Here is a 27,156-nt window from a genome sequence, read left to right as displayed (position 1 = left end):
TCATCAATAAATCTGTGTTAGAGAACACAGAGCTAGATCACGTGAAAAGTTTTCAAAGGTGATGGTTGACAACATTGGCACCCCTTACCCACACTGAAAGTACAAAAAGGAGGAATCGGAGATTTGAAGAAGATTTGTGGGGAGGAATTCTTCAGAGAAAGCTGTGCTCTCTGTCCCCCGGGAAGGGGTGAGACCTGCTGTGTTTTGACTCTAAACCAGATGATGGGAACTACAAGGAGAGGAGGAGTTGGGGAAGGGAGCTTTGGAAAAGGATGGTGCTGTGCTGTGAGCCCCAAGGGGAAAGCTGTAGGCTGCCTCATGTCTTGAGCAAGGACTTTATTGGGTCACTTGGCCAGCTTAATGCATGTCCCTTCTAGTTTGAGGGACACAGTCACTGGGCCTTTGATTTACACGTTAAGAAACCTAAAGTTCAAGAGACTGATCAAAGCAGCCTGTGGTGGCCTAGCAGTTGCTGCATTGGGAGTCCCTGCATTCCCGTCTGTTGGGATAAAGAATGCAAGAGAGTTTTCTGAAAATGTGAGAGAGAGAGAGGAAAGTCAGTGTGAGAGTCTCTCTAGGAGGGCCACCTGGCCATTGGACTTTAGCAGAGAGAAGCTGGAGGTGTCACCCTCCGCCTTAGGATTGCTCCAGGGATGGGATGCCAAGAAAGGAAGAAATAAGGGGAGGCACAAAGTTCTGTTCTGACCTGTGTACATGGAGTTCTAGCATTGCTGTGGGTTCTTTGAAGACCCTGCTCTCTCTTGGCTGCAGTCCTCTGGACCAGGGAAAATGTATCTCTGCTGAGGCATCCTTTATCCATAAATCACCAGGTGCTGTGGGGGGCGGGGGGCGGTGCAGTAGGATAGAGGCACCAAAAGCCAGGCCATGTGGCCTGGCATCACCCACATACCTGGTTCAAAGTTTGGCTCTTCCACTTACGGCCATGCGATCTGCGGTAAATTACTTAATCTCTGCTATTCTCAGTTTCCTCATCTGTAAAGTGGGATACTCATTTTTCCTTAATACAATTTTTTTTTCTTTTGGTAGGGATTGAGATAATGCATGAAAAATCTTACCACAGTGTCTGACACACTGTTGGGCTGGCTGCTAAGGGCTTTATCCCCTGTCTCCATCCTTGCCCTCTATAGAAGGGAGGAAACTCTAGTGCATTTGGTCCTCTTTCACACAGGGCTCCGTAATGTGCTACCCTTTAAGACTGCTTCACCAAGGCTTCACCCCTCCAAGCAGTCCTCCACGACTGCCACAGCGCAAGGTGAGGTCTTCTGCTTCTTTCTCTGACCTCCTGCTAGTGACCCTCTCTTGGTTCTGCTTGTACAGGGCCTTGTATGGTTTGCAAGGTCTCTCTCTATGCCCCCTTTTCCAGGAACTTGCTCCTCCTCCATCCATGTGATCATCATGGGAGCTATGTTGGTGTCCTGTAATTCTATCCCCTGGACACAGATGATTGTTCCAGGGGTTGTGAAATGAGCCATTGATGCTTTCCCTAGGAATTTTGGACTCACAACTAGGAGTGTCAGATTTATCTCCCTGGGGGCGGCTAAGGTCAGCACATCTCAAGCGCTGACGCTATTGGCAGCCCAGCCATGTGTTCCACTGTGTGGAAGGAGAAAGCCAGGCCTCAAGGAGTGTCACACAAGAGACGGAAAGATGCGCAATGGAGAGAGGTCTGGCAGCATTCAAGTTCTTGGTTCTGGTCATTCCTCAGGTCGTACGAGACATTCCAACATTCTCATAACCAACTCTCTCCTTCCTTAAGCTAGTTCCAGTAGGGTATCTGTCACTTACAATGCAAAGAGTTCTGAACAGTAAGGTGTGTTTTTGTTCCACGTGTCCATCCTGCCTTCTCACATTGACCGTGAGCCTCTTGGGGCAGAGACCACGCCCCTGACTCCGCTCCTGCCCACAGTGCCCGGAATAGTGCCTGCAGCTGCTCCAGACAGATGTGGCATGGACAACGAGGCTAAATAAAATATTCTGCTCATAGACATTCTCTATATAGTCCATGTATGATGTCATATGACCACTTTAAACTAAGGCTCAAAATTCTGGGTTAAATGTACTAAAAATGCCTCGTGGCCAGGACTGTGGGCCTGTCTGGAAAAGAGCTCCTAGCAGGTATTTTGTAAGAGGCGGCATGGGGTTTCAGGCTGATGGGCGTTGCCAGGAGGAAACACTGTACTTAAAAGGAAGCAGTGTTGCTGCCCAGCCTACCCCAGGCTGCCCGCTCCTCCTCCTCTTCCCCTGCTCCACCAAGCTGCCAATTGAAGAATGCAAACATTGAGGACACTGAGGTCACAGCCTGGCCTCACTGTGGTTGTTGATGTGCAGAGGGCCGGATTCATTTCCAAGGATCTTTGTGCACATTATTTCATCTGACCCCTGACTGGGGTGTAAAGTCCGTGAGGACAGATGGTTTTTTATTTCATACACGACCAGGCCCAGGCTGCTGGCCTTTTCAGTAAACATTTGGGATTCAAATTCTGCCAATGTTTATCATGAGCCTGGGCCTGAGGTCTTTCTCATGTGCCCCCTCCTTCAGCACAGGAACCCCATGGCTCAGGGCTGGCTCATTTTACAGATGAGCCAGCAGATTCAGAGAGGTCAAGCAATTTGTGCCATGTCACACAGCTTGCTCATTAGTGGTTGAGCTAGGATTTGCCACCATATCTATCAATAGTTCTATCTCTACTGTAACATGCGGGATAAAAAGAATGATGGAGGAACCTCATGGGTGAGTTGTTCTTTCAAAAAGAAGAAAGTGCCTGACGAGGCGGTGGCACAGTGGATAGAGTGTTGGACTGGGATGCGGAAGGACCCAGGTTCGAGACCCAAGGATAGCCAGCTTGAGTGTGGGCTCATCTGGCTTGAGCAAAAAGCTCACCAGCTTGGACCCAAGGTCACTGGCTCGAGCGGGGGGTTACTTAGTCTGCTGAAGGCCCACGGTCATGGCACATATGAGAAAGCAATCAATGAACAACTAAGGTGTCGCAACGAAAAACTGATGATTGATGCTTCTCATCTCTCTCCGTTCCTGTCTGTCTGTCCCTATCTATCCCTCTATCTGACTCTCTCTCTGTCCCTGTAAAAAAAAAAAGTGAAAAATGATTCCCTCAAATTGGGGAAAAATTAGTCTTACAGTGGGGTTTCTGCTCCTGATTTGGCAGCGTGAGCAGGGCTGGGACCTGGGAGAGATGGATCCACACTCACCTCATTGCAGAATTTAAAGGGACACCTACAAAGTCAGTCTTCAAGATAAATTGTATTTTAATACAGTGTTTTGAAAAAGCCAAAGGTATTAAAAATAAACTGTGATGAACAAAACATCGGTATTTCTGTTGAAGATAGTTCTGTTGATGGCCAGGATTGGGGTGAGGTGAACGACGTGAACTGTACAAGCGCTAGGTTGGAGCTTGCAAGGAACGGAGGACACTGCTAGGAATTCACTAGCAGCCACTTGTCTTCCTCCTTGGCTTTTAGATGACTACCTGTCTCATTGTCCTTTGCAGTTAAGCATGGGCACGGGACTGAGTTCTGGCCAATGGAGTGTCAGTGGAATTGACATGAGCCATTCCAGACTCGGCCATGAGAAAGTCCAACATTCAATTCTCCATGTTCTCTCCCTCCCCCAGCTTGATACAGACGAGCAGGGTGAGCATAGGAGCCAAGAACTGAAAATGACAGAGCCACCAGATAAAAAGAACCTGGGAAGGAGAGTCATTTAAGGAGGAGACCAGCCTACTGGTCAGATCAACAGCACCCCCCCCCCCTTAGACTTTAAGGGAATTAAAAGAAAAAACTTATACAATGCATATAATATATTATATTTAAAAAATGAGTATCTGTTAATCCATTAAGGTTTGGGGAGTTACATGCTCCAGCAGCTAGTGTTGCCTTAACTAATACAGAATTTGGCACCAGAAGTGGGATACCACTGTTGCAAAAACCTAAAATATGGTGGTCAGGTGGCATGCAGCCAGGAAACCGATCTTGGAGGCTGGAAATATAGAAACCCATGACACACAGGGACAAAACCTTCAGTACAACGGTCACCTGTGATATCTCGGAAAGGAGAACACGTGCTTACTGGGCCTGCTGCTCCAGGCGACACAGTTGGGAAGAGTCGAAGCCATCATGTGCTGGTTTTACTCTGTTTTCAACAATGTATCCCATGAAAGAGACAAGCTCAATAGAGATTTGGCTGATTAGCCTTAAAACAACTCCTGAGTCCCTGAACTTGCACAAGAAGAGGGAGTATTCTTCTACCCCCACTTCAGGTGTCCCCATTGAACATAATGGAAGACGGAGACCCTGCGAGGGCTCAGAGTCAGGAGCTACACAAAATAACGAACGTGGGAGCTGCTCCCAGACAGCAAAGTCAGCCCCTAATTAAGGAAATGTCCCCACTGAGATGGCAGGCACACCTCTCCTCACTCTTCTAAATTCAGGTGAAAGATTGTTTATTTTAGCCTCTCCCGTCTCCCCTTTCACTGGGCGTGTGTTGCCCTGATTGCCGTCTCTGTGTTGGTGAGGGTATGGCAAGACTAGCATTTCACATTTCACTAGCAACAATATAGCCTTTTCTGGAACACAGCGTACACCAGGAGCCCTTAACGTGCTTGTTTCGCCTAGCGATTTTCAAGCCGTGGGAGAATTTTAAAACATGCAATACTTGACTCGTTAGTCAGGGGCACTGGCCTCTTTTCCCTAAGATCATCAAATAAAGAAAATGACAACAGCCAACACAATAGCCGTCCCATGTGAATGAATCAAAATTACACCAATTTTTTTTTTTTGTCAGATCGGCAAAAAAATATATTTTCCGGTGTGCTACAGAATTTTAGTAATTAGTTTATGTGTGTCATGAGGTGAAAAAGGTTGAAAATCGCTGCTTTAGCCCAATAATTCTATGTCTGGGAATCTAGTCCAAGGAGATCAGTTCATGTGTAAATGAAGATTTAAATACAAAGATATCCAACACTGTGTTTACTTAAATGACAAAAAATTGGAGACTGCCTAAAATATCCAACAGTAAATTCAATAGATGATTGAGTAAATTTATAGTATATTTATAGAGTAGATATTATTCATGCATTAACTTCTTTTTAGATATGAGAAGTTTTTTTAATAACTTGGGGGAAATGCTTATCATGCGAAATCGCACGTCTATTAAGACTTCGGCTATGGAAAAGATACATGCACGGAAAAAAGGCTGAAAGGGAATATGTAAAAATGTTCCCGGTGATTTTACGGGGGATTACAGGGTTTACTAGAGATAATGTCTTGGAGTTCTTGGTGATTAGGTGTGTGATCTTTAGCCTCACATGGGCCTGTTCTTCCGTTTGTAACAAAGAAAAGGACTGCACGGAATAAAATGAAACTGTCCTTTCCAAGTTCAAAAAAAAAAAAAAAATCTATGTATAAATGTGCTGAATCACCCCGTAGTTTATCATTCCTTTTTATTCCTTAAGGTAAAACCAACCCTAAATCTTGGATCCTGATAGACTTTGAAATTGGCCCTCATTTTAATTCTCAAGTTCTTAGCATGAGAGCAACATTCAATATGGTTCTGAAATATCTTATGCAAAAAAAGTGCCAGAGTCATAGACTGAAATATTTATTTGAATATAAATGAACTCAGATGTGCCAAAATACGTTCCCCCTGTTGTCATGGACACAAATGCCTGACTTTATGATTTGCATTTCTTTTCTAATGGGTACAATATGTTTCAGCTCCTCATTGGATACGAGAAACTCACCATTCTGTGAACTCCCCAAAATGTCAGCCAGTAGGGAACTTTTGTGCCTCGAATCTGCTTCACTTAGCAGCCGGAAAATAAGTTTTGTCCTTGTGGGATTTGGGACAGGGGCTCAGAAGACACCCTGCTCCTCCCTGGCAGCTCCCCTGGGAGGTACAAGCAGTGGATTTCAGAGGTGCTGGGTCCTTCCACCTACCGCCTCTCTGGGTCTCTTTTCTAGCCCAGCCCCTCCCACCTTTTGGAAGTTCCCTTTTGCTCCCTTGTTCTCAAACGGGCGAGGACTGCAGGAAGTCTTGCACAGATCCCTGGTCCCTGCCGATACCTGCTCTTTCTCCTGCGTGTTCCCTTGGATCCTGGGTTGCCATCTGCCCCACTCTCCAAGCTCAAATTCTCAGAATCACGTTCTCTCCTTTCCTCATCCCCTCAGAAGAGACAATCACCCAATCCTGCTGATGATGCCTCTTCACGATCGCCCTAGCTTTCGTGGAGCCTCCCTCCAACATGTTTTCCACAAAACAGAAAGAAAAGTCTTTCTAAAGTCATGTGGGGCCTGCTAGTGGGATCTTGTATAATTTTTATTAAAACACTTTTAATTGAATTTGATTGGTGTGACATTGGTTAATAAAATTGTACATAATTCATAATTTTTCTTAAAACCCTTGAAAGGTTTGACCCCGATATTAAGATAAAATCCCTGGTTCTTACCCTGTCTTCCTTCTGTCCCCCTTCTCAATCTCATCTCAAGTCATCCTCTCCTGTGCTTGCTATATATTCCAGGCACACTGGCCACCTTTGTGTTTTTCTACTGTGTCACGGTCCTTCCCACCTCATGGCCTTTGCACATGCTGTTCCTTCACTTGGAACACTTTCCTCCTGCCCTCTGAGCAAATGCTTCTCAGTCCACGTTTCACCTTAAATACTACTCACTCAGAGAGGGCTTCTCTGATATCCCAGGAGGTTATATATTTCCTAGAGACATGCACTCATCATCCCCTGGGCTTTTCCTCTATAGACTTGTCACAGGTGGGATCTAGTGCCCATCTCTCCTGGCAGTCCACAAGTCCACAAGCTCAGTGATGGCCAGGACCATGCAGATTCAGTTTATCACTGCATCTCCAGTCCCTTGCAGAGTTCAGGTACATGGTAGGTGCCCAATAATGATTTGAATGAAAATGAAATCTTCAGCCTGGTTGTCAGAATAAATTTCTAAATCACAAATCTGACTACATAAACCCCCAACCCCCAATTCTATCTTCCTCTGACAAAAATCAAGTAACTCAAAACTTATCCTTGGGCTTATTGCTTATTGAGGAAAAAAAAAGACTGGGTTTCTCAATGGATAGAGCATCGTTCGGGTGTGCGGAAGTCATGGGTTCAATCCCTGGTCAGGGAACCTATGAGAAGCAACCAATGGGTGCACAACTAGATGGTTAATCTAAGTGGAACAATGAGTTGATGCTCCTCTCTCTCTCTGTCTCTCAGAATCAATGGGAAAATAAAAGCCAAGCTCTCTAGCATCACACACAAGGCCTGTTGCAGTCTGACTTGCAGCCTGTCTCCCCACCCCTGTCAGCTCGCCAGCGCCAGGCATACCCCAGACTTCAGTCTCCTGACCCACCTGGGGCTTTGTGCTCTGGGCGTGGCTCTTACTGGTGGGTTCTTCTTTCCCCTTTTCCGTGTGGAGAACTTTACTTAACACACCCCTCAAAGCCCAGCTCGGATGAAGGAACCAAAGCTTTCCCCTCCTCTAAGAAGCCTCTCGCACTCCCACCAGCTGGTCCAGTCCTGCTGGGCTGTACTGTCCATGTATAAGTTTGTAGTCTGTCTCACCTTCCATGTGAGGACAGGAACCCAATCTTATTCTCCTTGTCTCATCTGAGATCAGCCCAAGATCTGACCCACAGTGTGATGACGGAGTGTTCCATGCCCTCTCCCCATATCTCCTCGCTCTGCATAGATAAGACGGCACTCCCGCCTCCCTTCCTGCCCGGGGAGCAGGCCCCCACCCCCCAATCCCTTCTACACTGTGCCCTCCTACCGGAGATGCTGATAATCTTATTGATCAGAATAAGGACATTCTCTGGAACAAATTGTACTAGTGGGTGGGGTGTCTGTGTCTCAAAGGCAGGAACAGAGGCTCCGAGCCTCCTCCGCTGTTAAGCCCACCAGGCACACAGTCCTGTACCTTCCTCTCTGACGCAGCTTCTGTGCCTGAGCCTGGGATTTGAGGCATGTGGGGCCTCTCTGAGGGTCTCACCATCACAGGTTTGGAGGTTCAGGCCTCTTGGCTTTACTCCCTGTCTCGGCTTTCCCCAGAGTCCTGCATAGGAGCAGGAGGGGAAGGGATGTTGGACTTTTGGCCAGTTATTAGTAATAAACTGCTGCTCATTTTCCATTTGACTAGGGTGCCTGGTGTGTGGGCTTCACCAGCCAGGGCCCTTGGCCCAACTCACTCTCTCTTGTGGTCACTGAGAAGATGTGTTCTCAACTCAAAGTGCCCAGGTTCAAATCCCAGCTCAACTGCTTGTAGATTGAGTGACTTTGGACAAGTAATTGAGCCTTCATTTCCTCACCTAAAAAATGGGGAAATCCATAGTGCCAATATAGAGGGCTATTGTGAGGATTTAAAGGAGAGATTCTAAGCACAACACCTGACACTCAGGAAGCATCAAATAACAGTTAGGAACCTCTGTTGGGGCTCTGGAATGTAGCCCTCTGAATGTAGAATAATGTGTCTGTCTTATTCGGGGCTATATCTGTCATGCCTGGAACTGAGCCTGACTCAGCAGGTGCTCAGCTTATTATATAAATGTTATTGTTCCTATTGTTAATAATGTATAGAAGGTACTCAATAGAGCTTTTAAAATGAATAAATGGATGAATGCATGTCTCTCCAAATCCAGTCTCCAGTACCCAGGCTCACTGACAATATAAAAGAGTCTGTTTTAGTAAAATCAAATGTATGGACACAGATCAGGGAGACTTCTACTTCGCATTTATCTGAAATGTCAGCAGAATTTTCTAGGTTTGAATAGCACAGGCGTTTCAGAATGGTCAAATGATGGTGTCATTCATTCATTCCACGGGATTCATTGAGCCCCTCCCTATGTCAAGCACTCCTCTGCTTCCTACAGACACACTGTCCCTGCCTCAAGGAGTTCCAGGCTCTCAGGTGAGAGCATGACCAACACCTGAGAGATGCTTCCAGGTACCCGCCATGTGTGGGTCCAGCTCCAGCTCTGTCCCTTCCTTGATGAATTCCCTGAGAACACTTCTACCTCTCTCGGGACTTTTTATGATGGGATTCAATGAGCAGAGGAGTCCTTTGTTTCAGCAAAAATGCTATGTGGAAGCTGAGGGTCTAAAGCAAATGAAAAGGGTGCTGATGAGGCGGGGGGGGGGGGGGGGGGGAGGGGGGGGGAGGCAGGTGCTGCACACTCGCTGGCCAGGACCTCCCTCCTCACCTCCCCCAGCTCAGGGATTCCAAGGCTGATGACCAAGGGCCCTCCAGCGTCACTCAGGATTCTGAGGTAATGCAATGTAAGCAGGTCTGTTCTGTACTATTCAAGGAGATTTTCTTGTGTTTTTTTTTGTTTTGTTTTTCTTTTTTTTTTTCTTTTTTTTTTTTTTCATTTTTCTGAAGCTGGAAATGGGGAGAGACAGTCAGACAGACTCCCGCATGCGCCCGACCGGGATCCACCCGGCACGCCCACCAGGGGCGACGCTCTGCCCACCAGGGGGGCGATGCTCTGCCCATCCTGGGCGTCGCCATGTTGCGACCAGAGCCACTGTAGCGCCTGAGGCAGAGGCCACAGAGCCATGCCCAGCGCCCGGGCCATCTTTTGCTCCAATGGAGCCTTGGCTGCGGGAGGGGACGAGAGAGACAGAGAGGAAAGCGCGGCGGAGGGGTGGAGAAGCAAATGGGCGCTTCTCCTGTGTGCCCTGGCCGGGAATCGAACCCGGGTCCTCCGCACGCTAGGCCGTTGTTTTGCTTTTTGAAATAAACTTTTATTTTGCCTTGGGCAGATAGCTCAATTGGTCAGAGCATCTCCCCGATACGCAGAGGTTGCCGGTTCGATCCCCAGTCAGGGAACACACAGATTGATGTTTCTCTTTCTGTCTCTCTTTCTTCTTCTCTCTATAAAATCAATGAAATTAAATTAAAAAACGAAAAACATTTCTTTAAAAAATGAACTTTTATTTTAAGGTAGTTTTAGGTTTAGAGAAGAGGTGTGAAGATGGCACAGAGGGTTCCCATATAATCTACACTGTTTCCCCCTATTCCCCTCTTATATTACTACGGCACACTATATTATAATTCATGAACCAACCTTGATCCATTATTATTAACGAAAGTCTGTAATTCATTCAGGCTTCCTTAGTTTCCCCCCAATGTCCTTTTTCTGTTATTGGACACCATCTAGGAAATTGCATGTTGACTCATCGTGTCTCCTTGGGCTCCTCTTGGCTGTGACGATTTCTTTGATTTCTCTCCTTTTTTTTAAATTTTTTTTTATGACTTTGAAAATTTTGAGGAGTACTGTTAAGGTCTTTTGTAAAATGTCTCTCGATTAAGTTTTATCTGATATTTTTCTTGTAGATTAGGCTGGGGTTATGGGCCTTTGGAGGACCCCAGAGGCGAAGTACCATTTTTGTCACGTCGTATTGAGGGCGCGTGTAGACCTACTAATCATAGTGGTGTGATCCTAAACCCCCTGGCGGAGGTTGTGTTGCTCAGGATTCTTTACTGAAGAGTTACTGTTTATGCCCTGTTTCCATACTGTTCTCTTTGGAAGAGTGTCACCATCTGCAGCCTGCACTTGGGGAGGCGGGCTCCGTCTCTCTGGGGACAGAGTATCTACGTGGGAAATTTGTCTCTTCTCCCTCGTTTACTAATTTGTTCACTCATTTATTTATCTCTGTTTGGGCTCATAGATATTTATTTCATACTTTGGGTTATAAGCCAATACTATTAAAATCTTTTAAAAGTTTTTATTGATTTTAGAGAGAGAGGATGGAAGAGAAAGGGAGAGAGACATCAATGTGCGGTTCCCCTTATTTATGCATTTATTGTTTGTTTCTTGTATGTGCCCTGACTGGGGATCAAATCCCAAACCTTGGTGTGTCGGGATGATGCTCTAACCAACTGAGCTGCCTGGCCAGGGGTAAGCTGATACTATTTTATTTATTTTGTTGCTTAAATTGTATGCAAGGGATTCATTTCAGAAGGAGTTGGATGTTGGGTGGTTGTGCCCTAGGACAGAGCACCATGGCAAGAAGGAAGGGTCTGGTGTAGGCGGAGGGACGGGGACTGTTGGTTACGGGAGGCCTCCACTCCATCTGGGCTCCGTGCTGTCACAGGGTCCCTGGAAGCAGCTGTTGAGACCAATTTGGGAAGGTGGGTGTAGAGGCACCCCAGCCCTACTCACCACCCTCAAAGAATTTGAAAAGAACTAGAGAGATTAAAAAAGGCTGACCTAAAGGAATTAAGAAGTACAGAGTGGTAGTTACAAAATAACCATGGAGATGAAAAATATAACTTAGCATATATAGTCAATAATATTGTAATAACTATGTATGGTCCTGGGGGGGGTACTGAAAATATGGGGGAAACACTTTGTAAAGGATATGATTGTCCAACCACTGCGCTGTACACCTGAAACCAGTACAAAATAATATTGAATGTAAACTATAATTAAAAAAAAAAGAAAAAGAAAAGAAAAAAGGCTGACCTAGCTGAAATCCACTCGGCTCCCTTGAAAGCTTTTGATTACAGGATTTAAAGGGGCAGCTGTGTGTACTCACACCCCTCCTGTTACTTATGTTACGTGTTGAAAAGTTTGTTGATTAAATTGAGGAGCAAAGCAAAAGGAAAACCTTGACAGTTTCACCTGCATGTGCACCTCAAAAGCAAGACCTCCTTAGTGGGAGAAAACAGAAGTGGTGTGCATGTGTGTGCACGTGTGTACGTGTATGTGTTTGTTAAGACCGGTCCTGATGACTCCAGGCATCTGCAGAGAGAGTGGCAGGACCCCAGCGCGGGAATTTAGCTGCTGGACAGGGGCAGTGAGGAGACCTGAGCTCCACTGCCCGCCTCATCGTCAGCTTGCCACAGGACACCGGGCAGGATGCCTTGCGTTACACATCTCGGGGGTCTTTGTTTTCTCACCTGTAAAATGCGGAGTTAGGAGTACAGAATGCAAATGACAACAGCAGGAATGAGGCCAGAGATAACGCTGCCTTTTATTAAGTTCTTACTGCAGAGTGGGTGCTATGTTAAGTGTTTTACCTGCCTCCACTCATCTCATCCTGGCAACAAACCCGAGAGTCAGCATTATTGTCCTCATTTTACAGTTGAGAAAACAGGTCCAGGTTATGGTGAGGACAATAGGTCAGGAGACAACTGCGACTGAAAAGACAGTTTGCTACTCACAGTTCCCAAAGGCAGGGGTAGGGGGTTGTGTGTGTGGGGGGGTCATGCCGTGCCATGCAGGGCCACACGGCGAAGCACTTGGGTTGGTCGGGTATGCTGTCTAGCGGGAGAGAGCACAGTTGATGGCGGAGCTGGAATTTGACTCTTCTCTCCATGGCTGGGACTCTTATGATGAAGAACACAGGAGCTGGGACAGATTCCCTGGGCTCAGAGGCTGTGCAACTCGGGCAGTTTGCATCTGCTTCCTGTGCCTCCACTTTCCTGTCTGCAAATGGGGGACGGTAATAGAATTTGCCTAGAGAAAGGAGGCTCTGTCATCTGAGAAATGGTCCTAAAAGCAAAACCCTGGGGGGGGGGGGAGCCGAGACAGCTTCCGGATGCAAATGCATACAATTCAAGCTCATTAATTCAGACTTCAGTGGCTTGCACTCTAGGATGATTCCAAGCTGGTAAAACCAGAATTTTCTTTTTGCTATTAATAAGAGTGTAAACAAGATTAGGTGGAGAGTGCAGGGAAACTAAGGTAGGCCATTGTTATCATAATATTGCAAGGAACGTAAATTCACACAAGCAAATAAACTATTTCCAACTACTTGGAGGCTGCTGTTTACACACCAATAGTGTGCTAATTGCAAGTCACTTCTTTCTTCCCCTATGCAGCTGGGCTTGGAGTCTACTCTGTTAGCTTGTACGTAGGAGAGTTTTTTTTACATGAGAGGTCAGTTAGCATGCTTTAGGAAAATACTCTGTAATTCAGACTTTTCCCTTTACCTTCGTGTTCACCGATCATGTGAGGATCTCCGAGATTCACGGAGGGTGCTCACAGGAGAGCGCCACCTTGGGGAGGGGCAGGCAGGGGCTGACGGAGGGCTGCAGAGAGAGAGCATCAGGGCCTGGAGGTGCCCGAGTGAAGGCTTCTCAGGAAAAGAGAGTGTTGACTTAGGTCTTGAAGGATACTGGGTTTGGCTTGATTTGGGACCTGTTCCTTGGGTCACACCCGTCTTACTTGTCTTCTGCACCCCACCTGTCTGTCCAGCTCCCTCTTCTTACCCTGCCCCTCTACATGATGCTCAGCTGGCCCCCAGAATCAGCTCTGTAGGGAGGCAGCAGCCCTCCGTGGACGTGGCTGGGCTGGACTGTATGGAATAAGGGAAGCCTAAGGAATTGCCCCTGCAATGTCAGGGCAGGACAGAGCAGTAGTTCTCAAATCTGGCTGCACATTTAATCACTTGGAAAGCTTTAAAAAAAAAAATGAATCCCCAGGTCGCCAGACCAGAGGAATCAGCAAGATAGGGAACCACATCTTTTTTATTATTATTTTTTTTTATTTTTATTTATTTTTCCGAAGCCAGAAACGGGGAGGCAGTCAGACAGACTCCCGCATGCGCCCAACTGGGATCCACCTGGCATGCCCACCAGGGGGCGATGCTCTGCCCATCTGGGGGAGTCGCTCTGCCACAATCAGAGCCATTCTAGCGCCTGAGGCAGAGGCCACAGAGCCATCCTCAGCACCCCCGAGCAAACTTTGCTCCAATGGAGCCTTGGCTGTGGGAGGGGAAGAGAGAGACAGAGAGGAAGGAGAGGGGGAGGGGTGGAGAAGCAGATGGGCACTTCTCCTGTGTGCCCTGGCCAGGAATTGAACCCGGGATATTACTGCACTCCAGGCCGACGCTCTACCACTGAGCCAACCGACCAGGGCCGGGAACCACATCTTGAGGGTTCGTTAGGTAATTTGCTCAAAAGGATGCTTAATCCCACTCTCCCTTTCGTGGCTGTCGGACCCTTCTGTGTATTTTTCCTGCTTCTCCCTCACCCATGAGGATAACTGTTTCATTACTTAATTTAAGCCAGCCAGCCTTCCTTGAGCGTCAGCTTTCTATGAGGCATTGAACCATACTTTGGAGGTCCAGAGATGGATGATGTAATTCCTGCCCTTGGGACTTAACAGCTGAGGAGAGAGGATTGAGAGTAGGCAATGGTACCCTAGGGGTGGGGGTGGGGAATGCTGTCGCAGAGGAGGGAGCACAGCAGAGGCGGGGCAGGTGTCCGCTTGGAGGAGGTGGGAGTATTTCCTAAAAGAGGTAGTAGCAAGGGTGAACCTTGAAAGGAAAAAAAAAAGGACTTTTCCAGGCTAAAAAGAGGGAAGGGAATTTTGGGGTAGAGGGAATAGGATCTGCAAAGGCCAGAAAGTGTGGAGATGGATTTATCACTGTTGGGTACTATGCTAAGCTCTTCACATGCATGAACCCTTCCTAATCCTCCAAGATCAGGACTATTGTTACCTTTTACAAATTGGGAAACTGAGGCATAGGGAGGTTGAACAATGTGGCTAATATTGCGCAGTCAGTAAGTGGAGGAGTTGACGTGGAAACTGAGCTGCACCCAATTCTAGAGCCAGAGTCGGTTAAGGGGGTGGGCTGCAGCGGGTAGGGCGGGCAGCAGGGTGTGGGGAGGTGAGCGACGAGGGTCACCTTCACGGTGGGATCATGTATTTATAGACTGTGTAGTGCACTATTTCTAAAACACATTTCTGTTCCTTTTGTGCCCAACAGTTCCTGGTTGGACTGACTCAGCGCTCTGCCCCTGGCCCTCTTCAAAGCCAGGCCGATAGAGGAAGCGCAGCTGGGGCTCGGGGCCCCTGGCGGGGTCAGGGGCACTTCTGCTGTGGGGCTGTCTGGCTCTGATGGGAAGTGTCACATTGTGACTGCCTGGGGCACAGACGGCATCCTTTGGTGACTTCATGGGTCCTGTGGTCAAGGGCTGAGGAGTGTCATTGATTTAGAGCAACATGGACACTCATTTGGGTGCCAGCTTTGTGTCCCTTCTGCATCCCCACGGTTTCTCTGAGGTTGTCCGTGATGTGTCCCTTCTGCATCCCCCGGTTTCTCTGAGGTTGTCCGTGATTGTGAGACTGTGTGCATATCTTTTGTAAGCATGACCTTCTTGTGACAGAGCTAAGAGATTGCTTTTAAAAAGCAAGAGCTCTGGCCTGACCTGTGGCACAGTGGATAAAGCGTCAAACTGGAACACTGAGGTCACTCGTTTGAAACCTTGGGCTTGCCTGGTCAGGGCACATACAGAAAGCAACTACTATGAGTTAATGCTTCTTGCTTCTTCTCCCTCTCTCTCTCTCTCCTCTATCTAAAAAAAGAAAAGAAAATCAGTAAAAAGCAAGAGCTCTGGGTGTGAGCGGTGGAGCCTGCCCCACCCTCTGTTTGGACATCAAGTGACCTGCTGGTAAGGCAGGAGAGTCTTACAATGTGCAGGGTCAAGCTGCTTCTTAATGCTCAAGAAGGGGTCATTTGTCTTTCCTAAGGTCGATTTTGAGGGACAAGGACTACTTGGTAGTATCTTAGAGCTCAAGTCATAAAGCTATAATCACACACATTACACTGACAAAAGTTAAGACTTGTTTAAAATACTCATCTCTGGGAATCTTCTTGCAGAGACAAATGAACTGATTTGAAGAACAGGCTCAATCTATGTTAGACTCAAACGGGATGAGAGAATTAATTAAAGCGGAGGAGACACTATGATTTCGGTGCTTGAAGCCTTAAGCCTTGATTTGCCACATCTGTGACCGCCTGATGTTTGTGCTGGGATGCACTTCAGAATGTGACCTCCCCATGCAAACAAAGGAGAAATGACGTTAGCAGATGTCATAGGAGGCGTTAATGGACTGTGGTTCATACACGGCTAGTCTCTATGGCACCTAAATGACAATCAGAAAAAGGAGTCTCTTCTGGAAGGAAAAAACTTTGAGGGTTCCCAGTTTGGCAAGCTATGGGGGATGATTTTTTTTGTTCCCCTGCTCCGCTGGCCAGGTGTCTTTGTGAAAACTGCATACCTGTGCCTAGCAGCCCAATTTGCAGGGGCCCTGAGGGGTTTTGAGTATGAGATGACTCCATTAGGGGGTTACCTGAAGCTGATCTGGGAGCCACACAGACCTGTGTTTGAATACTGGCTCTGTTGGCCGCTGGCTTTATTCCCTTGTGTGTAAATTGGGAATGGTCAGTACCTGCCCCACAAGGCTGCTGGGAAAATCAATAAAATAATGCAGGTACAATATACCTGTCATTCAGCACAAGGTCATGTTAAGAGAATGTCCTTACCCTGGATGAGTTCACAGATAAGCTGTTTTTAAAATGTAGGTTTTATTGTTATTCTGGTATGGTGAGGCTAACAGATCAGGAGACAATGGCCACTGGAAAGGTAGTTGTTACAGTTCCCAGGAGAAGGGGACACACCACACTGTGTAGGGCCATGGGGTAAAGCACCAGTGTTGGTCTGGAGACGAAAGAAACAAGAGGAAATGTGGGCAAGAGCCTCCATTATGGTTTCTGAGCGAAGGGGTGGCAGAGTAAGCAGCCTGCTGATTGACTAGTTTGAATAATTTCAGTGGGCTCTGGCCTGTAGGGACTGTCCCGAGTTGTCTGGTGTCTGGCCCTGGGGTAATTCTGACGGGGGAACATTGGAGTGTAGGAGCCTTGCGAGAGCCAAATAAGGGAGGTGAGCGGGGTATGGGCTTGGACTGCTTGGTTCAATTTCAATGACTCACCTGCAGGGGAGTAATTTTCTATCTTGAGAAATTAGCCGGCCCTGGGAGAGGCAGTCTCTTCCTGGTCAGCAAGACCCAGATGCCAGAACACCAAAAATAGAGAACATAAGAAAATCTTGTTAATACACAAATAAAAAAGGCAGGTAGGTAAATAGGCAATTCCCAAGCACTGTGGTGAGGGCTTTGTTTCTGTGAGGGATGCAGAGAAACAGGGAAGTGGGGAAGCCTCCCAGGAGGAGGAGGCTGCGGCCTGAGCCAGGGTTTGAAGGTTGGCACAAATTTCCGGGCACAGAGCTAAGATGAAGACATCTTTGAAGAACATTATCCTTCCCACCACAACAGCTAAATGTTGCCTCCCCCCCCCTTTTTTTGCAATATTTATGACTCCGTTAGATGGTGATCTTCTTCTAGAGCAGGGGTCCCCAAACTACAGCCTATGGGCCGCATGCGGCCCCCTGGGGCCATTTATCCGGCCCCCGCCACACTTCCGGTAGGGGCACCTCTTTCATTGGTGGTCAGTGAGAGGAGCACAGTTCCCATTGAAATATTGGTCAGCTTGTTGATTTAAATTTACTTGTTCTTTATTTTAAATATTGTATTTGTTTCCGTTTTGTTTTTTTACTTTAAAATAAGATATGTGCAGTGTGCATAGGGATTTGTTCATAGTTTTTTTTTATAGTCCGGCCCTCCAATGGTCTGAGGGACAGTAAACTGGCCCCCTGTGTAAAAAGTTTGGGGACCCCTGTTCTAGAGGATGAGAGTTTCATAAAGTTTGTACCCCTGACATGTAGCATATTGCAGCTGTTGGCAAACATTAGTTCTTGAGCAAATACATCTTGACTACTTCATCTTCTGGATAAGATCATGGAAGCCTAGAGAGACGAGTGGCTTGTTCAAGGTACTCAGATCTAGTGGCAGAGCTGGATTCAGAACACAGGTGATCTGAGTCTTTCCACTGTCACACCTAAATATACAGGGGTCTGAAGTTTCCCTGCACAGGGTATTCTATCCTATTCCTCTGGATGTCACTGACATTTCTCCCAGCCCTGCTGCCTGGGGTTGTTTAGAAGGACATGAGCTCTCTATATAGAATATAAGAAAGAGTCCAGGCTGTGGAGCCAGTAAGACCTAGATTTAAGTCCTGTGTCCACCTTGTATCAGTAGGTTATTACTGCATAACAAACCATCCCAAAATTTAGTGGTGTAAAACAACAATTTATAATGTCTCATTAATCTTTGGGTTGTTGGAGGGTTTCTACTGATTTGGGCCAGACTTGGCTAACCTTGGCTGGGCTCGCTCGCTCACATATCTGTGGTCTCCCAGTGGGTCAGCTAGGGGCTGGTGGTCTAAGATGGCCAAGGGCTGGGACAAATCAGCTTTGTTCTGTCTAGTTTCTTATCCTCCAGTGGGTAAGCCTGGCCTTGTTGTCACAGCAGCAGCAGGGTTCTGGGTGGGAGTGGAAGTGAACGAGATCAGAACCGGCACATCATCCCTTTTACTGCATCCTCTTGGCTAAAGCAAGTCATAGACTGGACTTAGGGGGTAAAAAAAAAAAAAGCATCCTTTTTTATGGGAGGATCTACAAAGTCACAGGGGAAAGGTAGAAAATTGGGGCCAGTTGAATAGTTAATCCATCCCACAATTTGACCTCCTGTGGTCAAGTTTCTTAATCCCTCTAATTTCTAGTCCCCTCATGTGGAAAATGAGGGAATAGTAATAATACCACACTGTGGTGAGGGTGACAGGAGGTAAGACACGCAAAACACTTGATCCGACCGGGTGCTCAAGAAGGACAGCAGTGCGGTGCTCAGTGAGATCAGCAGGTACGATTATCACTGTTGTTGTTATGATTTTCATTATGTAATAATTGTTCCTATCATTACAGTTATTACAAGGAATGGCAGAAACCCACGGTTCTGATACAAGAGAGGTGTTGGCATGCTGAGCCTCACTCTGCCGGGAAAGCAGGGAGGCTCCGCTCTCTTCCAGGTTACTGAGCTCATTCCCCTGTTCTTCCACCCAGTAAGGAGGGGACTTTGTTAAATATAAATATGAAAACAGCACTTAGGGCTGGCACTTAGGGACCTGAATTCAGAGGACCTGGACCCCAGTCCTGGTTCTTTATCCCATTAGTTGTGAAAATTTGGACAAATTACTTTACCTCTCTGAATGTCAGTTTCTTTATCTTGAAAATGGAGATGACAGTGTCTAGTTCACAAGTCTGTTATGTGATTTGAATCAGTTGCTATAGGTAAAAAAAGAAAAAAAGCTTTGTAAGCAGGAAAACACTAGGCAAATATTAATTATTACAATTGTTTTTTCCTTTCCTTTTTGTCATTCTCACCTGTGCCCTCAGAATCTCAGGCTGCCTCAGGATGACAGAGCTTTAAGAAGGTAATGGAAGTTTCTTGGCTCTCTGGTTATCTGTGAGCAGGAAACTTACTTTAACTTTTGTCACTTTCCAGCAGTTATCCAAGCGTAAAAGTTTCGTGAAAAGGGACAAATTCCAAATGTTCAATGTTCTAAAATCAAAAGGAATGACTCACAGGTCATTAGCATCCTGGAACATCATGGCTTCTGTTTTATTGCTATTAAGTAGGATTTAGCTCTATTTTATTAAGGCAATTTTTACAATCATGTGAGAGGTTAATGCATTTTGCACATAATCCACTGCCTAGCCCACTAAATGCTGAACCCATTAAAAGCAAGCCAGGCAGGGGAAGATTTCAAGACAGAGTGACAAATTATTGGTGGTGTAGAATGAATGACTGAAAGTATCTGAGAGGGTTTTTTTTCTTCTCTTTTCAACATTTAAAATTTGTTTTCAAGCAGGGAAATAACAGGGCTGCCCCAGCATAAATAGTGATTTAGGATTATATTGCTACAGTGGGTAAACTCCGCTGGGCATTGAGGGACTGATGCTCAGGTTAAAGCTGGGGGCTCACAGAGGGCATTCTTTCACCAGCTCCCAGCCCCCTTGCCAGCAAGATCTTTTATTACTTCTCTCCATCCCAGGACCTGAAAGATAGTATCTGCCAAGAATACTGCATTTATTAAGCTATAATGGATTTTGCCTTCCACAGTTCTCTCTTCATCACAGACATAGCTGGTTGGAGTTCTGAGCAGCAGCAGGTCACAGTGACCACATGGATATCTGAAGGCTGGAGAAGGAGACAGGGGCCACATCAGGAAAGACTTTGTAAGTTTTTTAGAGAGTTTGAACTCTATCCTTTGAGGAAATAGGAAGCAGGCCTGTTTCTTTTTTTTTTTTTTTTTTGAAATCAACTTTACTGCAATATGTTACACACAGTAAAATGCATCTGTGCACCTACTGTGACAGGGAGAATCTACATAATTTCTGAAAACCCAAAGAGATCTTAGTGTGTTATTTGCAACGTCTGAGAACTGTAGCAAAAAATAAGTAACTAAGTAATTAAAAGGAGGACAGTGCAGATGAAGGTAAGTACTGACTGTTTGCCCTGCTATCCATTGGCTGGTGGAATGAGTGAAGCAATTCCACTGCGCTCCAACCCTTAATTCTTCTTGGATCAGAGTGGTACAGATGGAAATGAAGAAAGGACAAGTTCTATGTCAGAAACTTCTGGCAAGACAGAAAGAAGCAGGGAGGGCTCAGTCCTCTGATAGCCACCCCCTAGACTGAAAAGAAAAATTTACTTCTTATTGTACCTGAATATCCTTTCGCCTCTCTTTCTTAGCAATAAAACTTTTAACTGGTTAGCCCGAATAAAAATGACATTTCCCAGCCTCCCTTGCAGCTAGGTATGGTCATGTGGTTGAATTCTAGACACCAGAATATAAGTAGAAATGATGAGGGTCATTTCTAGGAAGTGTCCTGAAATGGTGGGTGTGTGCTTTTCCCCCGTCTTTCTCCTGGCTACATTATGGACTTGATGGCTGGAGCGGAAGCATTTTGGACTGTGAAGTAAAGATCGTATGCTGAGGAAGGTAGAAGAGTAAGAGTAAATGAGCCAGAGCCCCTGACACTGTGGAATATCATTATTAAGTCTTGACTGACAACTTCTGGATTTCTTTTGCTTGAGAGAGAAATAAACTTATATCTATCTTGTTTAAACCACTGTTGTTGTTTTTTTAATTTTCTTTCATTTGTAGCTGAAGCTGATTCTAATTTATAAACCCTAATTGGTGATTGCCCTGTTCCTTCTGGGAGATGATACAGTGACTGACTAATCAGCAACAGATTATCCAAAGTGAAACAACTATAGACATCATCAACAAGTATGAGCAAATGGTGAAAAACTGCTGGTCTTGGGAAGACTTAGCGAGTCAATGAGAGGGACTGAGGGGCTAGTCTGAAACTTCAGTACACATTGCACTGAGCAAAAGAAATATTTTTCTGGAAATAGGGAAGAACTTTTAAAATCACTCTTAATTGTATTTTTAGTGACAGTTAAGATGGTGTTATGTTGATTTTAAAAGATCAATCTGAAAACAATAAAGAATTCTTAGGCGGGAAAGGTGTGACTTCGAGTCCTTTCTACTCCGTTCGGGCATTGCAGAATGGAAGCTTCAGAAATCAACCTGGTTCATTAGAAGACTAGCTGGAAGATTTCTCCCAAAACACAGATGAAATGTCTGAGGAGGTTTAGCAGAAATATTAAGGGAAAAGAAAAAAACTTTTAAAACAATGGAGAAGTAGAAGCAAATGTCCACTGAGAACCAAATCCAAGAAATTCACCATCCATTTAGTGGAAGTCCTGTAAATAGAGAGACTTACAGATGTAGAAGTTATAATCAAAGAAATGTTAGGAAAAAAGGTATTTATTTAATTAATTAACTTATTTATTTTTAGTGAGAGAGAGGGAGAGGGACAGACAGGGACAAACAGACAGGAAGGGAGAGAGATGAGAAGCATCAATTTTTCGTTGTGGCACCTTAGTTGTTCATTGATTGCTTTCCCATATGTGCCTTGACTGGAGGGGCTACAGCAGACTGAATGACCCCTTGCTCAAGTCAGCGACATTGGGCTCAAGCCAGTGACCATAGGGTCATGTCTATGATCCCACGCTCATGCTGGTAAGCCTGCGCTCAAGCCAGATGAGCTGTGCTCAAGTTGGCAATCTTGGGGTTTTGAACCTTGGTCCTCAGCATTCCAGGCCAGTGCTCTATCCACTGCTCCATCTCCTGGTCAGGCAGAAGAAAAAATGTCTTTAAATTGAAAAAAATAAATACATCTTCAGACAAAAATATCCACCAACCATTAGGAAAAATCACTGAAGAAAGTTTAAAACTTAAGAGTATTCTACAAGTATGAGACAACAAGAAAAAGGGATCAGATTGATATCTGATTAATTTTCAATTATGCTAAAATGTTGTGGAAAATATAAAATTCTGAGAAAAACTGTAAGTCTAAGTTTCCTCTAAAAATAAAGAATTAAAATAATAACTTTGATTACTTACTATGTGTCAGGCACCGTTCAAAGTGCATTTGTTGAATTATTTCATTTAACACTCACAACATCCCCATAAGGTAGATACTATCATCCTTTTAACAGATGAGGAAATTGAGGCACAGAAAGGTTAAGTAACTTGCCCAATGTCACACAGAAGAGACAGAGTATGAACTCAGCTCATGCTCTGAACCACCGTACACACTGCTTCCTAAAATAACATGAAAACTAACAATCTCTTAGCAGGGAAACCAGATTGTAGTCAAACCCTCCCACATACACATGCAACTATGATAAATGCCATGAGGGGGTGCTATGGAATTTTTTTGCATAGGAATCCAGCCTGTCATTTCACAGATGAATGGCATATAGGACTGTTTATTGAATGGTAAAAAAAACAAACAACAAACAAACAAAAACAAGTACTCAATGTCACACCAAGGGAAAAACTAGAGGGAAGGACCTGGGTAATGATTTTCTGCTTACGTGGAGGACAGGGAAACTCAGACTTGGAAGGCACCTTGCCTATCACAGGAGGAGGACCCTCTTTACCATATCTGCTTATAAATCCTATCAACAGGGAGCTGACTACCGTCTGCAGCACCCTCTGTCTTCACTGGACACCTTGGCCCCAAACAGTTCCAGACTTCAAATCTGAGGCTGTCCTTGAAGGTCTGAGATGGAAAATGATCATGAGTCTTGGCTGGTTTATGTTTAAGTGCAAAGGACAATGTGCTTGTTTGTCTCCCATTCTAAGCTTTAAATGTCTTTCCAAAGGGCAGATCATGCCTGTAATGGAAAAAAGAAGTGTTTATAAAGGCTGTGCTGCAGCTTCCCAGGGGCTGACCTTGCAATCACATCTCCCTCCTGGACATCTGGAGTATCCTCATGCTTGAATCAATGGGTCTCCTCATTTCCAGATCCACTTACTTACTCATTCATGCATTCGTCCACTGCATTTTTCACACACATTTATTCATCTGCTTCCCTATTTATTATTTATTTTTTTTTTCATTCACTCATTGATTTCTACAGGCATCTCTTCGGTCCCTGCTGGTCTATGTGCAGCACAGGGGAATAGCATCCATCTGCGGGAGGTTCTGACAGGTATGGAGACTCAAGTTGCTAACTATGAAAAGTCCTGCAGATTACCAACGTGTGTGGAACGGGGTCTGTGAATAGGGGACTACTACCAGCATTAACTAGAACACTGGAGCTATGAACTGAGGGACAAGGTGGGCGTCCAGGTCAGAGTCTTTAGTTAGCTCTGCTGTCTTGGCACCAAAAGGCAATTCATTGGAGAAATGTAGCCCTCACAATTAGTGAGTAAATAAAACAGTACTTGAGCTTTCCATGTAGTTCTCATTGTATAACGAGGAGCTGGGCTCAGGTCGTATTTTCTCATGCCACCACCTGAAAACAAGGTATGAGTCTCACGTTAGCACATGTAGACGGCATAGGGAATAATTGTTTAGAAAGCAGTTTGAAATTATTTACACTCTAACCAAGTTTACACTTTAAATATCTTAAGCTAGATATGACTAGGGAGAAAGGGGAGGGGGGGAGCCAGAACTAAGAGAATGCTTGCTTAGGTTTCAGAGTAGGCTAGAGAAAGAAAGAAAGAAATACGGGACACCTCTTGTAGGCCAGAGGGGTGCTTGTTCAAGGTCAGTCAGGGTCAGGGCCAAAGCTGGAGCATGGGGAATAAAGCATGAAGAGTAAGTAAGTGAGCTCAACCCAGGAATTTTTGCTAGAACCTGGCCTCAGGGTACATCCTTTGTCACTGCTGCCTGTGTCCCTTACTGCCACTTGGGTGTCTCCTGAGGAAGGCATTCCTGTGTCTTCAGCAGCGACACCTGGCACAGGGAGCTTCCCACAGGAGGTGTATGAGGGCCCCGGTGCATGATCACCACTCCTACGCCCATTTCTCCATCTCTCCAGCTCTCTCTCCTCCTTTCTCAGTCTCCCTCCCTTCTCTTCTGTCCTCCCTCCTCTTTATCTCTCTTTTTATCCAGTTTCTTCTGAGTTCCTTCTTTTCTCTCCTCATTGATCTGTCCTTTCCTTTCACCCAAGTTCATTTTACATCGTCGTAACGAATAGAAATAATGCTTTCCAACTGCCCGGGGCCGAGATGGAAAGGCCAGGGTCCCCCTGCTGTGAACAGCTTGCAGGGGAGACAGACAGGTGCATCGCAAAGTTAGGAGGAAGCTCAAGCAGCACCGAGGAGGGAACAATGATCAAATCAGTGAGTGTCGGGAATGCAGTGAGCAGAGGGGAGGAAGGAGGTGAGGAGAGTCACAAAGAGGAACTGACCTTTAAGATGGGCATTGACCAGTGACTGCGAGTTCACTTGTGGATGAGGGAGGACCTTCCAAGGAGAAGGAACAGCATGTGCCCAAAGCTTGGAGGCTGGGAGAGCATGGTGGTTCAGTGCCCTGGATCTCAAGGGGTGTGGACTTGGTGGGAAGTAACCAATCCTGGAAGCCAGTAAAAAAGACCCCTCTACTTTATCACGAGGAGGTGGAGACTCATTCCCTACTCTGAGCTAAAGCTTGCTGCAGAAGTTCAGACCCCTTAGCCTGGAGGAATGTGGGGTAGAACCCCACCTTTACTTCCCAGTTGGAGGGAGCTGATAAGCTGTGAATAAACAGGAGATAGAGGCCAGGTGCTGGGCTACCCAAAGCTCCCTGCTGGGCCCAGGCCTGCGCTGGACATCGGCTGTGAGGAGGAAAGGGGACCTAAGGAATGCAGGAAAGACACAATTTTAGCTTCCCTCTCAATGGCTGAGAGTTTACTGGTCCTGCCGGTCTGCCTATCCATTGGTTATTCAGGGTAAAGCAAGGGCCCATTTTTAAGAGGGGTGGTGGAGGGAAGGAATCACTTTTCTAAAAAAGGAAGTCATCAGCTCCTTGGGTGACAAGCCTCAGGTGCAACTGGGCTTCTTGTAGCCCTGTGATTCCCAGGAGCGGTGCTTTCATGACAAATAATTGGCTTCCCAGGGCAGCCCAGGCCGGGGCCTGACCAGGCTGCTCAGAGAGCGGTGGCTCCCTACGAAGCAAGGCCCGTGCAGAGGCCCTTCATGAGCCACACAAGGGCTTCCAGCCCCCGGGCCTCTGGGGAAGGTCACTGCAACAGTGACCCCTGTGTTCCTTCTGCATGCAGGTGCTGGGGTCCTTCCCCACTATGTGTCCATGCGGGGCTCTCGTGGGTTCCAGGAGGGACAGTCTCCCCGTCACGTCCTTGTATCGTCCCCGCCTCTCCATATGGCCAACTGTGCAAATCTCTGCTCAGCCTGGCAGCCCGGAGCTGAGCCAGGGGCCTCGCGACTTACTGCTCTAGCAGTTCTGGAATTTGGCACTGTTACTAGTGTTCCTCAAAGTCATAATTACCACCACTTAGCCTGGGTTAGTGATCTGAAGCAGGGAGCAGCCCAGCCCGCTCTGCCTCCCGCTGTCAGCCGGCCGACGACTGCTGATAGCTTCGTGGTTCATAGTAGTAATGATGATAATAGCTATCATTTATTGGACACTTGCTGTGGACCCAGCTCGGGGCTAGGTGTTTTACATGTGAAGTAGGGCTCCTCCTGCTCCTCCCCCAACCTCTCCTCCCATCGCCTCCACCTTGGGTCTGGCTCATAACCATGGATCGGCATGGCAGCTTTTATTTTAGAGCAGGGGAGGAGAGGGGTGTTCTGGGGATGAGGTTAGAAGGGGTGATATGTATTGTTTTCTTTCTTTCTTTTTTTTTTGTATTTTTCTGAAGCTGGAAACGGGGAGAGACAGTCAGACTCCCGCATGCGCTGGACCGGGATCCACCCGGCACGCCCACCAGGGGTGAAGCTCTGCCCACCAGGGGGCGATGCTCTGCCCCTCCAGGGCATCGCTCTGCGGCAGAGGCCAAGGAGCCATCCCCAGTGCCTGGGCCATCTTTGCTCCAATGGAGCCTCGGCTGCGGGAGGGGAAGAGAGAGACAGAGAGGAAGGGGGGGTGGAGAAGCAGATGGGCGCTTCTCCTGTGTGCCCTGGCCGGGAATCGAACCCGGGACTTCTACACGCCAGGCCGATGCTCTACCGCTGAGCCAACCGGCCAGGGCCGATATGTATTGTTTTCCATCCAACCCCTCGTGTGGCCTGAGTTTGAGCATGCTGGTTGGAGGGAGAAGGCCAGGAATGGATAGAACTCTTTTTTCATGAGATACCTGGGCAAGAAATCCTGGACAAAAAATCTAAAGGACCTGGTGAGACACTGGGCAAAACAAAAGCTGCTTTGAAGGATGACCCTTTCCCCACCTCTGCCAGGACCTCAAAGATTGGTGGCATGGAAATGCCCAGGGACAGCCCTGTGATCACAGACAATGGCTGCCTCATCATGGACAGTGCAGGGCGAGGCTGCTTGTTGTGGGTGGCTTTCTCCAGAAGTGAATGCTGATAATGAGATGCTATCCTAGGAAGGAGAGGGAGCCTAAGCAGGACTGGGTGGAGGAGGGAGCTCACCAGCAGTGCAAGCCCAACAAGGCAGCCTCTAGAGCACCAGGAGCCAGGAGTGAGGCGGCTGCTGCTTGCGCTCTCTGTGGCTGGATTCTGGGGGACGGGGAGCTGAGAGGGTCACTGCTTGCATATTTGGTCCCAGGGTAGGGGCTGCAGGTCCTGTGTTCTGTAAGATGCCACCTCCCTCCTCCCCCTTACAGGGCTGAGTCTGATAAGGTGGAATTTTTGTGGTTTAGCTACCAACCCTCCTCTGTGATTTTTGTCAATTTCTAGGCCCTCAATCAATGTTTGCTGAATGGTGAATGAATGGATGGATCCCAAGGACAGGGTTACCGTGGAGCTCCCGAGCATTTATCTTAAATCTGGAAAATGCAAGAAAAATTGGCCCATCTGTTTCTGTATTATATCAGGATAGCACAAAGCCACAGAACTTAACTGTAGCCAACTCAATCATGTGTGACAACCCAGTAGG

This window comes from Saccopteryx leptura, chromosome 3, assembly GCF_036850995.1.
Source record: "Saccopteryx leptura isolate mSacLep1 chromosome 3, mSacLep1_pri_phased_curated, whole genome shotgun sequence".
NCBI lineage: Eukaryota > Metazoa > Chordata > Mammalia > Chiroptera > Emballonuridae > Saccopteryx > Saccopteryx leptura.
The sequence above is the reverse complement of the archived record's forward strand: the minus strand, read 5'-3'. Positions refer to the sequence as shown.